Source organism: Microtus oregoni, unplaced genomic scaffold (genome assembly GCF_018167655.1).
Source record: "Microtus oregoni isolate MIOR12 unplaced genomic scaffold, Mior012 000057F_ref0000458, whole genome shotgun sequence".
Classification (NCBI taxonomy): domain Eukaryota; kingdom Metazoa; phylum Chordata; class Mammalia; order Rodentia; family Cricetidae; genus Microtus; species Microtus oregoni.
The window spans coordinates 2,771,478-2,785,818 of record NW_024543833.1 but is presented as its reverse complement, the minus strand read 5'-3'; the positions used below and the strand labels follow the sequence as shown (position 1 = coordinate 2,785,818).

Here is a 14,341-nt window from a genome sequence, read left to right as displayed (position 1 = left end):
AAACAATAAATAATAAAAATTTAAAAATGGATCCAATCTTTCATGAAATTCCCATTTTACCTGTGAAATCAGAGGCACACTGCACTGATTTTTTTTCTTTTGAGATCTGGCTTATACACAGGTGTTGTTGGTCTTTTGTTGTTTGTTTTTAATCACAAAACCAGCTAGAAAAGGAACTCACCAAAAGAAAAGACAAACAGGAAAAAAAAATTATAGAAAAAAATGCTTAGCTATTCAGTAACTAAAATGCAAACGACATCAACAAAATTATTAATTTTATCAATCAAATATAGAAACAGTGAGTATCATGCATTCTCGGTAGTGTGAAGAAATTTCACTGCTAACAGCAAAAGTGAAAGCTAGCACGCCACTTTCAGAAAGACATTTATTTAATCACACTCTTGGCTAAGTAACTTCGCTATCTGGGAATATATCATAGGGAAAAGCTAGTAATATAAGTTGTCGAAAGAGTAAAGGCAAAATGACCCATTGGCTAGAACTTGGAGGGAAATTTAATATTTACTAATAGCAAAGGGTCGGGATACATTGAGGAACCTGCAAATATTGAATTACCCATTCATTAAAAATTACATTGACCAAGAGTTTGAAACGTAAGTATCATTTGTTCCTAGTATTAACTGAAAAAAATTAAAATTATACATATAATATAGTCTCAATTTTATTTTATTTTATTTTTGTTTTTTTGAGACAGGGTTTCTCTGTGTAGCCCTGGCTGTCCTAGAACTATCAATGTAGACCAGGCTGGCCTCGAACTCACAGAGATCCACCTGCCTCTACCTCCCGTGCGCTACAATTAAAGGTGTGTGCTACCACTGCCCGGCTCAATTTTATTTTAAAATGAGCTAGGGAAACCGTTTTTTAAAAAAGAAAAATGAATGGGGTCAAAGAAGTGCACAGATAGATTTGTTTATTTTTGATACTCATGAATATGTATTACTTTCCTAAGCAGAAGCATAAATGTTATCATTCGCTGTAAAGAGATCTTAAAACAAGCTAAAATAAGTTCTATAAAATAATTCCATTCCCTCAACCCAACTGTTGGAGTTCCCCCTTGGTTGTTTACAGAACTGGGTGTGTGTACACACACATCTGGCACCAATGTAATTAGTTTGAATCTCTGAGTTGCTTTCTCAGAATGAGATGCCCTAGAAATGAGGCAAGTGATTAAATCCTTTTCCTGCCTCCTCCCTCTCCACCAACAAACTCTGGCAACCAAGAAGATTGAAGAGTATCCCAGCAGCCCTGAGCATCTGAGAGACCAGCAAACTCCTGGCTGCCAGCCCCAGCCTCCTGATGGTCCTCTCTGTAACCCTGGGAAGCCATCTAACTGCTCGCTGCCTTGGTTTCCCCACTTACATGATGGGCAAGGAAGGCTGCTCAGGAGACCCTTGAATCTCTTTCAGTTCTATTCTCTGTGAATGAGTTAAAAAAAAAACTCAATAGATCCCAACTCTTTAGAATAGTCATATAAAGAGTCAGTTTAAAAATAAAATATCATTTTCAGATGCCCCTATAATAGCAAATCTTCTTGCTTTTTGTTGTTGTTGTTAATCTAGACTTTGATACATTGACTTTAGATTAACCTCACACAGAGCCAGGGATATTTACATAATGAAACTAGATTGCTCTCAACTAAGGCAAAAAGATTAATTAACTTACTGGAGAATTAATGAAAATCTAAAATATAGTTTTTAGTGGTTTATTATTTAGCTTACGAGTACTTAAATTGCCTGTGCATCACCAACAACCACTACCCCCAAAATAAGAGAGTAAATGCTTCCCTCTTGGTTTGTCTGAATGCACAAAAAAGTCTCAATCTAAGCTTGGGGACTCCAAGAGAGAAATCTAAATCAATGAACTCCTACTAAAACTTCTCAGTGACCCTTCCATGACCTGAAGACAGGCTTCATTCGCTTTCTGAAGCAGTGCGTTGGACACTGTCCCACCTTCCGAGGCACAAAAGTAACTTCTATCACTGCAGCTCGGCTGAACTTAAACTACCCTTGCCCTCTTTCCATCCTGCAGTGATACTGCTCATGCTGATGCTGGAGATACGTCAAGCTCTTGGTTTGGAGGACAGATATCAGCAGAAGCACAGGTCATCCTTGGAACTCACAATCCTATGCAGATCTTTCTATGATTTAAGACAACATCCTGAGAGATTCCTCTAGGCTTCTACTACTGGTCACACACAAAGCAAGGTTTTAATATCCTGTTCATGCATTCATCCATCCCTCCTCAAGCCCTGTCAAGATGGCTTTACCAGGAAGGAAACTGAAACTTGAATTCACGGCACCCTCACGGTACCCTACTTGACTGTCAGAGGACCTGTCCAAGGCTTGATCATTTTGCATCTCCAAATTACGTAAGCAAATTCCTGCAGAACTCAACTCATACCACCACTTTCCTGCCCTGGTGTCGCCCACCAGCTCCTGCCCAAGCAGCAGGTTCAGATGCTCCTGAGGGATGTGCTTACTGCCCACGATGGTTCTGCTACCCACACTTCTGGTAGGTAAGTTATTGTTACACTAAAGAGAAGAATCTGAGAAGGAAGAGTTGCCTCAAAAATGAACTTAACAAGATGATGATAGGGATTCCAGCACCTGTGCTGACAGAGAATGTTAATTCTGACCTGAAATTATTTATATAGAAAGTTCTACAAAGTTAATCATACATTTATTAAGTCACTCTTACGGAAAAGAATCAAATGACAATAAATAAAGTCTCTTCGGGATAATCATGTTACAGCATGATACATAATATCCTGCTAGAGCATGATACATAATATCCAGTGTTATATAGAACAATCATCCTCAGACAGGAATAACTTTTCTCCCAGGGCACATTTGTTGATATCTAGAGATACTTGGGGCTGCCACCATTTAGAAAGGGTGGCTTTATAGGCTACCAGCATCCAATGGATAGAAGCCATGGACATAACTAAACACTAGACAAGGTATTTCTATAAGGACAGCTGTCCCCATTCCTTTGACAAGGAAACACAAAGTCCAAGAGCCATGGTTTAGAATCTGTCTTGAAGTAATAATGGGCATGTGTGTGGAGAGATGCAGACTCCCACTGCAAAATAACCAATCTATAGACCTTGCGGGAGAGCCTGTGAAGGCCAAGTTGTTGACAGGGGCAACCACCACACGATTAAAAATACTGAAGCCTCTGAGGGGAAAATGGAAATTACACTTCAAAGAGAAGGAGGTGAGCATGGTGGAGCATGCCTGCACTACCAGCACCCCAGGAGCTCAGAAAGGAAAATTTGAACTTTGAGATCAGTGAGCCTAGGCTACACAGCAAGACCCTATGCAAAAAGAAGATTGAGGTCTCCAGAGGTATATGGATCATGGGACAGCTAGGACCTTGGACTGTGTCACCATTTCAGGAGTACCAAGAAGGTGCCTCACCTAACCAGTTACTTCTGACACCTGGCATCCGCACCATAGAGGCAGCTTTTCACTCTTCAATGAGGTTTAAAGAACAAGGACCCCCAGACGACACAACAGTGACCTATGTTCGCATTCAAGACAAATAGACTGAGAGCAGATCGGCTTCCCCTGAGACCAGGTTTCACAGAGTGCAAGGCCTTCCTGGAGCAGCTGGAAAGGATGAAGAGAACAGGGGACCCTGAGGAGGGAGGGAAAGGGTGAAGAAGTGGACAGCAGCAGCAGACGCTGCGGTGTCACCTACTCCACAGACTGTCTGCAGTTGCATGCAGGGAAGGACAGATGCAGGGAGAAAAAGAAGACGCATGCTTGGCCTGGAGGAAGATTACAGTCAAGCTCAGCTCAGGTGAAAGCACTCCAGGAATGCGGGAAAGAATGGGGGGTGGGGGTGCTCAAGGTTGATCCGCTGCTGGGACAGCTAGGGGATCTCACAGTACCGCAAAACTTAATGATGCTCCCATTATGTCAACAGTCCAACACTCTGCAAACTTACCAGGCAGCCCCTCTAGCAAACTAGTAGAAAGCCCTCCAGGTGAAAATCTAGCCCCTTCTAAGGGCTCCGAAAGATGTCCCGTTCTTCCTGACACCTTTGCTGTCATTTCCCTCCAATGGACTCTTATTTCGTCTTGTAATGGCACCTTATGTTTTCTCTAGAGATTCCTGCTCTTGGTCTCTTTTGGTTTTTCTTTCTCTTTGCTCCTTAGCCAGCATAGAGCCTGCGAGCCCATTTTCTATGAAGATTTTCTCACACATCTGCTTCCAGAAAAGACTCCGGGTGGGGGGGGGGGGTAAATTCATAACAAAAATAATGCCATGGAGTTTTAAAAGAACTTAACATGGAATCAGAAATCATTTTAAGAAGAAAAAGTTTATTGTATCAAGAAGCTGGGATCACACAGTTACCAGAAACTGTTGGAAGTCAATGTCAAGAGATAAACACACAGAACAAATGGAAATTCTCCATTTCTGATCAAAGAAAAGCCACAATTCTAAGGGTTTCTTTTGGTTTTTGTTTGTTTGGGTTTTTGTTTTGTTTTGTTTTGTTTTGTTACGTTCCTGTTTTGGCTTTCCTGTCTTGATGCCCAAACTGCAATTTTATAAGTTTATCTTTTATGAACTGTGTCAAGTACTTCAAGACAAGAACGATGATTTGATTGTATTTCCTGATTGCAGCTCTGACATAGAAGTATTTGGATAGCTACCATTGTATTGGGGCTCTATAATAATTTTCTGGCCAGTTTGCATAAAAATCTGGGGCTACCTCTTCAAATCTCTCAACAGGTCTGTCTGAGCATTTGTAAGGACACTCCCTTGGCCCTGGTACCAGGCTGAAGTAAGTTCACCCCTTATTGTCCTTCCTTCTTGAGTTGGTTGTGTCCCCACCATCTGACTGTCTCCCCTGTTCTGCACCCCTGCACCCCGCCCCCACCCAGTCTGTCTTTCTGCCTTCAACACAGATTCCCTTTAAAGCACTCGGGTTTGGCCACATTAAACTTTGTTTCATTCCCTGTTACAATCAGCACATTTTGTTTTTCTTTTCATTATTTTGCCTCGTTCCAGTGGAACCAACCCTCAAACATTCAAGCCTAAGTTGTCTGAAGCGTAGATTCAAGCTCTTTTCAAACCACACCATAATCTATAAAGTTAAAATGCAGTTTTCTCCGGAAGCTGAAGACCCATTACACTTTCCCCTTCTTGTCTCTATGCATACCCCCCCCTCCGCGCGTGCCCTGCTAGTACACTTGGCACACATTTAGCCAAAAATGTCCTTCCCATATTAAGTTCTCCGTAAATAAGGATTACGATAACGGGGTCCTAATAGTTTCCTCAAACATCAGAGATATTCAAACAAGAACCTGTCAAACTGAAAACGGCATGACACACTCATTTTGCACGTAGTAGGTACTCAATAAGCATCTCGGAAATTAAGCTAATCTTAAAATCTTAAAACAGCTGCCTTGCACACAGTAGGCCTCCAGTAAAAGGCTACGAAATTGAATACCAGCCAACACTCGTTCTTAGAGAACCTGGCAGAGATGACATTAATCAAAACCACGGCGGCACAGATCCATGAATGGAAATGCACGTCTCGAGGTAGCGCTTTTCAGAGTGCAGGAGGAGCGCGTGACAAGCGCAGCCACGGCAGGCATCGCGCCCTTTTAGAACGCTATACCCACCTCCGCTCCAGGGTATCGATGAGCGATCAGAAACTAGGGGCTGGAAAGCGCCTTTCCAATGATTGTCACTTCAGGGCAGCACCTGTAACTCTCTCCACAACCCCCTCATTGGGTAACCACCCACCCGGGTTTCTCTGAGGACTCCAGAGTAGGAGAGAGAACAAAAGCAAAAGCCCGCCGGGCTTCCGATTCTTTTCTGATGGAGATTAAGCCGGCCCGCGGCAGCGGGAGCCGGCCGGACAGAGCAGTGATGTCAGCCCCCAGCCGCTGCCCGCACGGCCAGCCCTCCCCAGCAGTTGCGGGCTCCAAGCAGCCGGGTCCTCTCCCGCCCCGGGCCACCGACCCGCAGAGGGGACGCTTCTTTTGGGTGCGGCCATGCAAAATGCTAGGCTGCCGGTTGAACAGGGAAATAAGCTGGAGGATAGGATAGGCTAACAGGGAACTGAACCAGACCCCCAAACCACGATCGGAATCAGAACTCTAGAACCGCCCCTTTGCGACCCCGAATGCGCGCTGTCCCCAAGGGGTGGGGTCCCTTCGTGGCGCCCAGCCCCCGACCACAGGTCCTCTTCCCTAGCACACACCCATGGGGGAACCAAGCCGCAACCTTCTCACCCAAACTGGGGACCCAGGGACAGCACCCGCGCGTGGTGCGCAGAGGAAGAGGTCACCGAAAGGCGGCCGGGTGGGTCCCGCCGGAGATCGCGGGCCGGCGCTCAGAAAGTCGCGAGTTGGGTGTCTGATCGGCCTTGAGGGGGATCACGGGTCAGGTGAGGCTGAGATGTAGAGTGAGCCTGGAAGTCCGGTCCTTGCTGTCCCCAGCTCTCGGAACCCCTACGGAACTCCGGGAGGCGCGGGCAGAGGGAGAAGAAAGAGGGCAAGCAGGGAGTCACTCACCGAAGCAGATGGAGCGCGGCGGCCCTTTGTCTGCGGCCGCTGCGCCGGCGCTCTCGGCCCGGTTGCTCCAGCCCAGTCGCGGACGAGCTTCAGCCGGCTCCCCGACAGTCCGGATCGGGCTCTGGCCCGGCCCCCACCGTGCTGCCCCCGCCGCGGCTCCGCCTCCAGCCCCGCCCCTTCCCTGGCCCGCGGCCCCCACCTGCTGCGGTGGGGGGGGGATAGAGAACCCCAGGGAACCGCACTGGGGACCATCCATCTGGGACCCAAACCAAGAGGCTGCCTCACCTGAACAGCCCGGCTCCTGCACCTCCTGCGTGGAGCCTGGTCCCGGGGCAGTCTGGCCCTCCCGCCGGGCACCTGCTCTCCAGGGCCCCTGTCGCTCTAGAAGCCGGTCCTCACTCCTGCACTCCTGCAGGGTTGTGGGTCCCCTCAAGGCCCTGTCCCGGAGGAAGAGATGGCGGGAATTGGAGCTCTCTCTGAGCTCCGGCAGGAGCCTGATCTTTTCTCCTAGTCAGCCCTCTCTACAGTAACTGCTGACTGCTGAGACCGAGGGCGGAGAGAAAGAGCCGGCTGGAACTGGACCGCTCCAGGCAGGGGGAGACCCATGTGGGCGGGAGCCAGCCTCTGGCCGAGGGTCGAGGGTAGGCTGTTGGAGCTCGGGTCACTAGCTGGCCTTGGAGGTGCTGCCGGTTGCCTGGACTGTGCATCAATCCTAGTTAGTGAAGTCCAAGTAAAACTCACAGACAGGTAGCCAGAGAAAAACCCGAGAAGCCTTCAGACCCCAAACTTTGGTGGTGACTGGTATTTGAGCTGTCTTTCAGCAAGTAGATGCGTCACTGAATGCCTGCTTCCCTTTAAAATGGGAAACTGCTTTCCTAAGCAGGGAAAAAAATGCGATGAACTAAATATTGTATAATGAGGTCACCAGTGGCTTTAGCTGCCCATGAGCCCTCCCTCCTCCCAACCAAAGCTCTCAGAGTGGGGGCTGCACTAGAACATTTCTCGGAGTCTGCTGTATCATGTGTTTATTTCTGCCTCATCCTGACCGGGAGAGCGGTACAATTTCAGGTGCTTAATAAGGAACTCAGTAACTGTTGAAAAATTATGTTCGGGTTGTATAACTGCGCTAAGGGTAAAACGGGTAAAAACATAAAACTCAAAAACTGTTGGGTTGCACTGGAAGCTGGAGCAATTATTTAGCTCAGTAGTGGTCCTAAAAAGGGTAACAGGTGGTAGCTGTAATTACTGTGCAGATATAATTGCCATTAATCATATGTGCGTAGGTAGCCAGCCAATAGGTTAGAGACAGTAGTTATCTGACCTTGCATTAACCTAAAAGAGAAGGCGAAGATAAAGATGGCGTCCCTCTGTAGACAGACAATTCAATATGCCTTCCCTAGAGCACATTTTAACGTCCTACTTACTTAATTTTCATTACAAATAAGTATTATCAATTCAGCAAGTATGAATAAATATGAAGTGTTCTGTGTTGATGTATTCCTTTTTATAACATCTCTTCTAGGAAGGAAGAAAAAGAGGCCTCAAGATGGGTGTGTTTTATGCAAAAGAGACAGAAGGACAAATGTCCCACAAAGTAAATTCACCAGTGTCAGATGAGGGTCTGGTGAGCGGGAATGAAGAGGGGGACCCAGGACAACAGGAAGTCTCTGAGTCTTCCTTCTCTGCCTTTTAGCTCAGCGTCTGGGGTCTGAAAACCGTTTTCGTGGCAACAGTGTTCTTGCCCATGTGAGTAATTTATCTCTTCCATTTGGCAACTGGGGAAATGTAATTTTCCCCATGTGATGAGCGTGAGGGAGTAGCTCATGCATAGCAAGCAGCCCTCCTCCAAACCGTGGGATGAGAGACTATGAAATATGCATTTGAGTATCAGGGTCCTCTGCTGCACGAGGCCAGGGGACCGAATAAGAACCAGGGTTGTCTACCTGGGCTCCTTCCACCCAGCTTGCTGTGTGGAGTCTTTCTCCTGTGGGAGCTGCTCTTGGAAACACTCCTCAAGGGAGACTCCTAGAGAAAGGGCTGGAGGAAGTAGATGTTGATCAGAGAGTAACTGCCAGAAGGAAAGTCAGGGTGTTTCTCTAGGTCATTCTGTCTCATGCCCCACGGCCTGTGTCTGGACACACCTCCGGGGTAGCCCTGGAGGATATGGGAACAGGAAAATACCCTGCCTGCCAGATTCATCCCAGGGTGGTCACTTTGACTCAGGTTGAGGTGGTGAGGAAAACCAAACCCTCCAGACTACACAACAGTTTCTTCGTCTCCATGCCTTCTGCTCCAAGGAGGAGCTGGTAACACTGAGGAACAATGCCTTGGCTAGTGGCCTTTCCCCCAGGGATGAGGACTGGTCGGGTTTGAGAAACCTACTGAAGCTTGACTATAGTGGTGGAGCCCTCGGCAAAGGCAGAAAAAGCAAACCTCTGTCCTTTTGCAAAGAAGTCTGGTAATATCTCTCTCTTCCTCTTCCTCCCCCTCTTCATCTCTGTCTTCCCTGCTCCTTTTCCTTCTTCCCCTTTCCTGTTTCTTGTTCTTCTCCTTCTTTCAGTCTCTCCTCTCTCTGTTTTTCCTCCCTGCTGTATCTGAAGCAAGTGCCTCTTGTGAAACACACACACACATACACACACACGCACACGTGTGCGCATGCACAGAGTTCAGGCTTCTCCGTGAAAATGAGACAGATCCAAGGGATCATTGCGGCCTCAGTCAGGCCTACAAATCAGAGGCCACGCCCTCTTCACGTCAGGCCATGCTAGAAACACCTTTGTTCTATGGCACAGATGAAACCCAAGATGCAGGTGCAGCCCTGGGGGCAGGAAGCTGCAGGCTCCCTGGGTTGTGTCACTCTAACTGTGGGATGCTGATTTGAAGCCTTCCAGTTCACCAGAATTACCTAGGAAAGTCTCGTGTACTAAGAAAAATCGACTACAGGGGCCCATTTACCAATGTCTGTCTACTTCACTCTGCCTTCCCACCTGTTACTATGAACAATCTGCCGTTGCTCTGGGCTGGGGTTGTGAGTCCGGTAGAGGGCAAGCTGAGGGTGGAGGCATCCTCGGGTTCAACATCTGACACCAATAAACGAATACATCTGTCGCTGCTGTGTCTGAATCATACGCTCTTGTGGACACGATCTCATCCCCTCATTCACTGAAAAACATCTTTCTGCAAAAAGTTCTTCCCTCTCCCTCTGTAGGGTTTTTTCTCACCGCTGGACTACACACAGCAGCATTCAAAAATAGTTTAAGGGCTGGCAAGATGGCTCAGCGGGTAGAGACCTTGCTGCCAAGCCTAGTAGCCTGCTTTGATCTCTGGAACCTACGCAGTAGGAGGAGAAAACTGGCTCCAGGAAGTTGTCCTCTGACCTGCCTGCCCCTCTGCCCCCAGTAAATAAATGTAATAAAGAATTGTAATGGTTTAACATTATCAGCCATTCAAAAGTAAATCCCAGAACCAGAAAGGCAGAGGCAGGAAGATCAAGACTTCAAGGCCATTGGTTATATAAGGAGTTTGAGGCCAAGTGAGACCCTGTATAAAAAGAAAACAAATAAATACCAAATCCAAAGTAGAACAAAAACTCCCCGCTGACTTTTCTTTGTTTCCGTCTGTCTTCAGTCCCTCACAATAAAATCTTCATTCCCTTTTTAGCCCGCTTCTGTTATCTGAGTATAGGATAGCCAGTGGCCTGTGTTTTTAAACCCAATGACCCCTGTCCAACTTTAAGTATGGTTCGTCATTCCTTTCTGTTGCGCGGTTTCTAGTTGGTCTTTTCTTGCTTGCTCTAATGACTTAAGCTGTTTCTCCTTGTCTACCCTTTGCCTGGGGGCTTTTTACCTTTCTTACACCCATCTTACTTTCACTGCTTCTCTACGCCTGTCTGTCTAGTTGGTGTCTGACATCTTTGCCCCAAGCATGTCTCTTCTTCTCTCCTCCTCGTGTTCTTCTCTGGTGCCTAGATTTCTCCTATCTCTCTGCCCGCCAGCTGCACCTGTCCTTTCTCCTGTTCAGCTCCTTATTAGACCAATCAGGCTCCTCAGACAGGCGAGGCGAAGCAAATGCAACCATCTTTTCCTAATAAAACAAATGCAGCATAAACAAAAGGAACACACCTTTGCCTAGTTAAAATAATATTCCTCAACAAAGTCCAGTTTTAGGCTGTGGTGAGACTGTAGTTCTCCTGGTGGGCATGTCAGAGCTGGATAAAAACCCATTTTGTCACACATGGTGTGTGACTAGGGCGGCAAAAGCCAGGCACCATCTGGACACCGAAGTATTTGTTAAAACCTGAGCTACCCTGGGCCTGAGGTCGAGAGCATCCACAGACCAGGCAGCCTTGGGTTAGCTTGGAATAACCCTTTATGAGGGAAGGCCCACAGAAGCATTTGTGACAAACGAGAGAACCAAACCTAATGGGACAGGGAGTGCAGGTGGCAGAAGACTGGCTCAGACCGACCAGAGCATAAGGAGAAACGGCCCTGTCCTTGGGGAGGGAAATGGGTCTTCTCTACTGGAAACTAACCTGGAGTTTGATACTTCTCAGCCTGGGGTCGGAGGGTGGGTTTCCTCAGCTCCAGCTCTCTGGGTTTTTACTCTACTTTAGCAGGATTTCTACCTTCCTTCTCTACTTTAAGTTATTTTATTTTTAATTGTTGTTCTCCTTTGTCTTGCCTGCCAACACACTTGTTCTTCCATTTGGGGTCAACGTTTTTTGTTTTCCTTTCTTGACATATTCCCTTGCTATTATCATCTCTACATTTACTGGCATCGATTCACTTTGCCTTAATTTTGAAAAACAATCTTATATTTGTATTTTTATTGCTCTAATTCTGATTTTAAACTTTTTAATTATGAAAAAAATCTTCGCTGTCCCCCTCCCCCTAGTCTCTCTCTGGTCTCCTCATTTTTCTTAACGTTTTTCCTACTCTTTCTGTCTCCTTCCTTTATCTCACTTATTTACTATTTTCACCATAATTAACTGTGAGCTTTAGTACATTTTCTACAGTGGTTTTGCCATTTTCAGTTCTCTGGTCACTGATAACACATTACTGGGCTGTAATTGATTTTTGTTTTTTGAACATTTCTACCTGTAGTGTGGTCTTGGCTGACAGTGGCCAGCAGTTTGCTTTCCCTTGGCTGAGTGGTAGTGGAAGCTCAGCTTTCAAGGGCAGGCTGTCAGCGTGAGCCCCATCACCGCCAACAACCGACCAGAAGAGGCATCCAAAGCCACACACGTGCAAATCTCAACACAAAATGCAAGCAGTGTGGAAAAGCAAGGCAACTCCCCAGGCAAGCATAGCTCACAGATACAAGAAAAATGAAAAGACAAGAGAAGGTAGTCCTGGTGATAGGGGAAAGTATGGGTCGACAAATGGATGCATAGGACATGAAAGCGGAAAAGAATCTGGAGGAAGAGGCTACAAAGGGAGAGGAACCAGGGCAAAGGGAAACAAAGGGATGAATGTCACAGTGGTACCTGTGGTGGTTCCCATGAGAATGACCCCAGAGGCTCATATGTCTGAAGGCTTGGTTTGCAGATGGTGGAGCTGTTTGGGAAGGATTAGGAGGTGAGGTGTGGACTTGTTGGAGGAGGTGTGTCACTGGCTTTGAGGTTTCAAAAGACTCCCATCATTCCTAGTGTTCCTTCTCTGCCTCCTGCTTTCAGATCAAGCTGTGAGGTCTCAGCTGTTCCTGCTGGCACTTTTGCACGGCCATCATGGACTGTAACCGTCTGAAACCACAAGCCCGATTCAGTTCTTTCTCTTAAACTGCCTTCAGCATGGTGTTTCATCACATTAGAAAAGGATGTAAGACAGTGTCTAGGCCAGGCCTTGGTGGCACAAACCTTTAACCCCAGCACTCAAGAGGCAGAGGCAGGCAGATGAATGCTTATTTCAGGCATCAGTAAGGGACGGGGGTGGGGGAGGTGAGATAAATGAGCATGATCATAAAATTCAGGAACTCTGGGATTCATATAAGAGAGCAAACTTGGAATCCATGGATATAAGAAGGAACAAAAACAAACATTAAAATCCTAAACCTAGAGATAGATGTTTAAAAACGAGAAATGTTCAGAACCCCAAACCACCCCAAATTGACATAATCATAGAAGAATCTCTCTGTTATATATGATAAAAAGACGTTTAAAAAGTTACAAAGCAACAAAACAATGTTAAAAGTTTTAAGCAAAGAGTCAGGCATGGTAGTGCAGACCTTTAAATCATAGTACTCGGAAGGAATAGATTGGCAGATCCCTGTGAAGTCAAGGTCGTTTGATGTACAGAATGAGTTCCAAGCCAGCCAGGAATGCATAGTGAGGCCCTGTCTCAAAAGAACAAACAGTTTTAAGAGAAAATATAAGATCATTTACAAAGGCAAAGCATCAGAATAATATCAGAACTGTCATTAGCCCCTTTCAAAGCCAGAGAGTACTGAATGGCATCTTCCAAGCCTTGACAGTAACTGCCAACCAAGACTGCTACACCACAAAACTATCTTTTAAAGTTGTTGGAGAGATAAAGACATTTCAAACCAAGAACAAACTAAGGGAGGCCATAACTACTGAGCCAGTAGATATTCAGAGGGATACTCTACACACGGAGAAGACAGACAGTCTCCACTCCAAAGAGTACAGGGAAGAATAACTTTCACAAGAGCAAGGCTGAGCAAAGGAGGGCGGGGAGAAACCCAACACCCTAAAAACTAAGCCTGAAATCCCCTAACAGTGGAAGGGAGGGGGTGAAGAACCAACAAGAACCCAATCAATCAGATGAATAACCACAAAATTATAGAAATTAGTAGACATCTTTCAGTAACACCCTTAAAGATAAATGGCTTTGGCTTGCCAATAATAAAACAAGACAAAAAAAATCCAAAAAAACAAAAAAAAAAGCAAACAGGCTTGGATAACTGAATTTTAAAAAATAAACAAAGCAACAAACCTACATCCAATTCTCTCTTGTCTCCAAGAAACATACCTCACTAGTAAAGACATCTGCAGACTAAGCATCAGTGATGGAAAACAAAACCAAGCTGGTGCTAAGACATCATAAACTAATCTGATATCTGATAGTGTCAATTTAAGAGGAAATTTTATAGCTATGAATACTTAGAAAGATTTGAAATAAACAACCCCACAGTACACTTCAAGATCTGAGACAAACAAGAACAATCCAAACTCAAAAGAAGCAGGTGGTGGCGAGACATAATAAATATCAGGGAAGAAATTAGCGGCAACGGAAGCTAATAGAACAATACATAAAATCAATCAAATGGTAGCTTTTTAGAAAATCAATAACGTTGCTAAGTCTGTAGTCAAACTAAGTAGAAGAGGAATGATTCAAATTCATAAAATGAGAGGTGAAAAAGAAGTTGGTATAGATTCCAGTTAAATCCAGAGAATAATCAGTGAATATGCTAAAAAATTATATTCCAAAAATCCTGGAAAAGCTAGAAGAAATAGATAAATTCCTAGACACATGTGACCTAATGAAATTAAATCAGGACAGTAGTGACAACTTCAACATATCCAAAGCAATCAGTGAGATTGAAGTAGCAATTTAAAAAAAAAAAAAAATCAGGGCTGGAGGATCCACTGACAACTTTTACAAAAACTAAAAGCTCCTGAAACCAGTCCATAAACTAGAAAAGAAAGGAACACATCCCACAAAGTCAGCAAGACTCCAATCCTAAAACTAGATAGATAACCTGGTGGCATAATCCCAGCACTCGGGAGGCAGAGGCAGGTGGATCTCTGTGAGTTTAAAGCCAGCCTTGTCTAGA

The 14,341-nt window shown here is 45.5% G+C and overlaps 1 protein-coding gene across 2 annotated transcripts in view; it reads right to left on the bottom strand.

Annotated features, from left to right (window-relative positions):
* The window catches only part of Mapk4 (mitogen-activated protein kinase 4), a 132,311-nt gene extending 125,362 nt beyond the window's left edge, over nt 1-6,949 (bottom strand). Inside the window, exon 1 of one of the 2 annotated variants that reach the window (XM_041639284.1) lies at nt 6,836-6,949. The gene's annotated coding sequence lies outside the window, so the exon portion shown is untranslated. Of the gene's footprint in view, nt 1-6,550; nt 6,681-6,835 lie in introns of those variants that run through there. The other variant, XM_041639283.1, reaches the window with a different exon arrangement.
* Nucleotides 6,950-14,341: the final 7,392 nt, after the last annotated feature.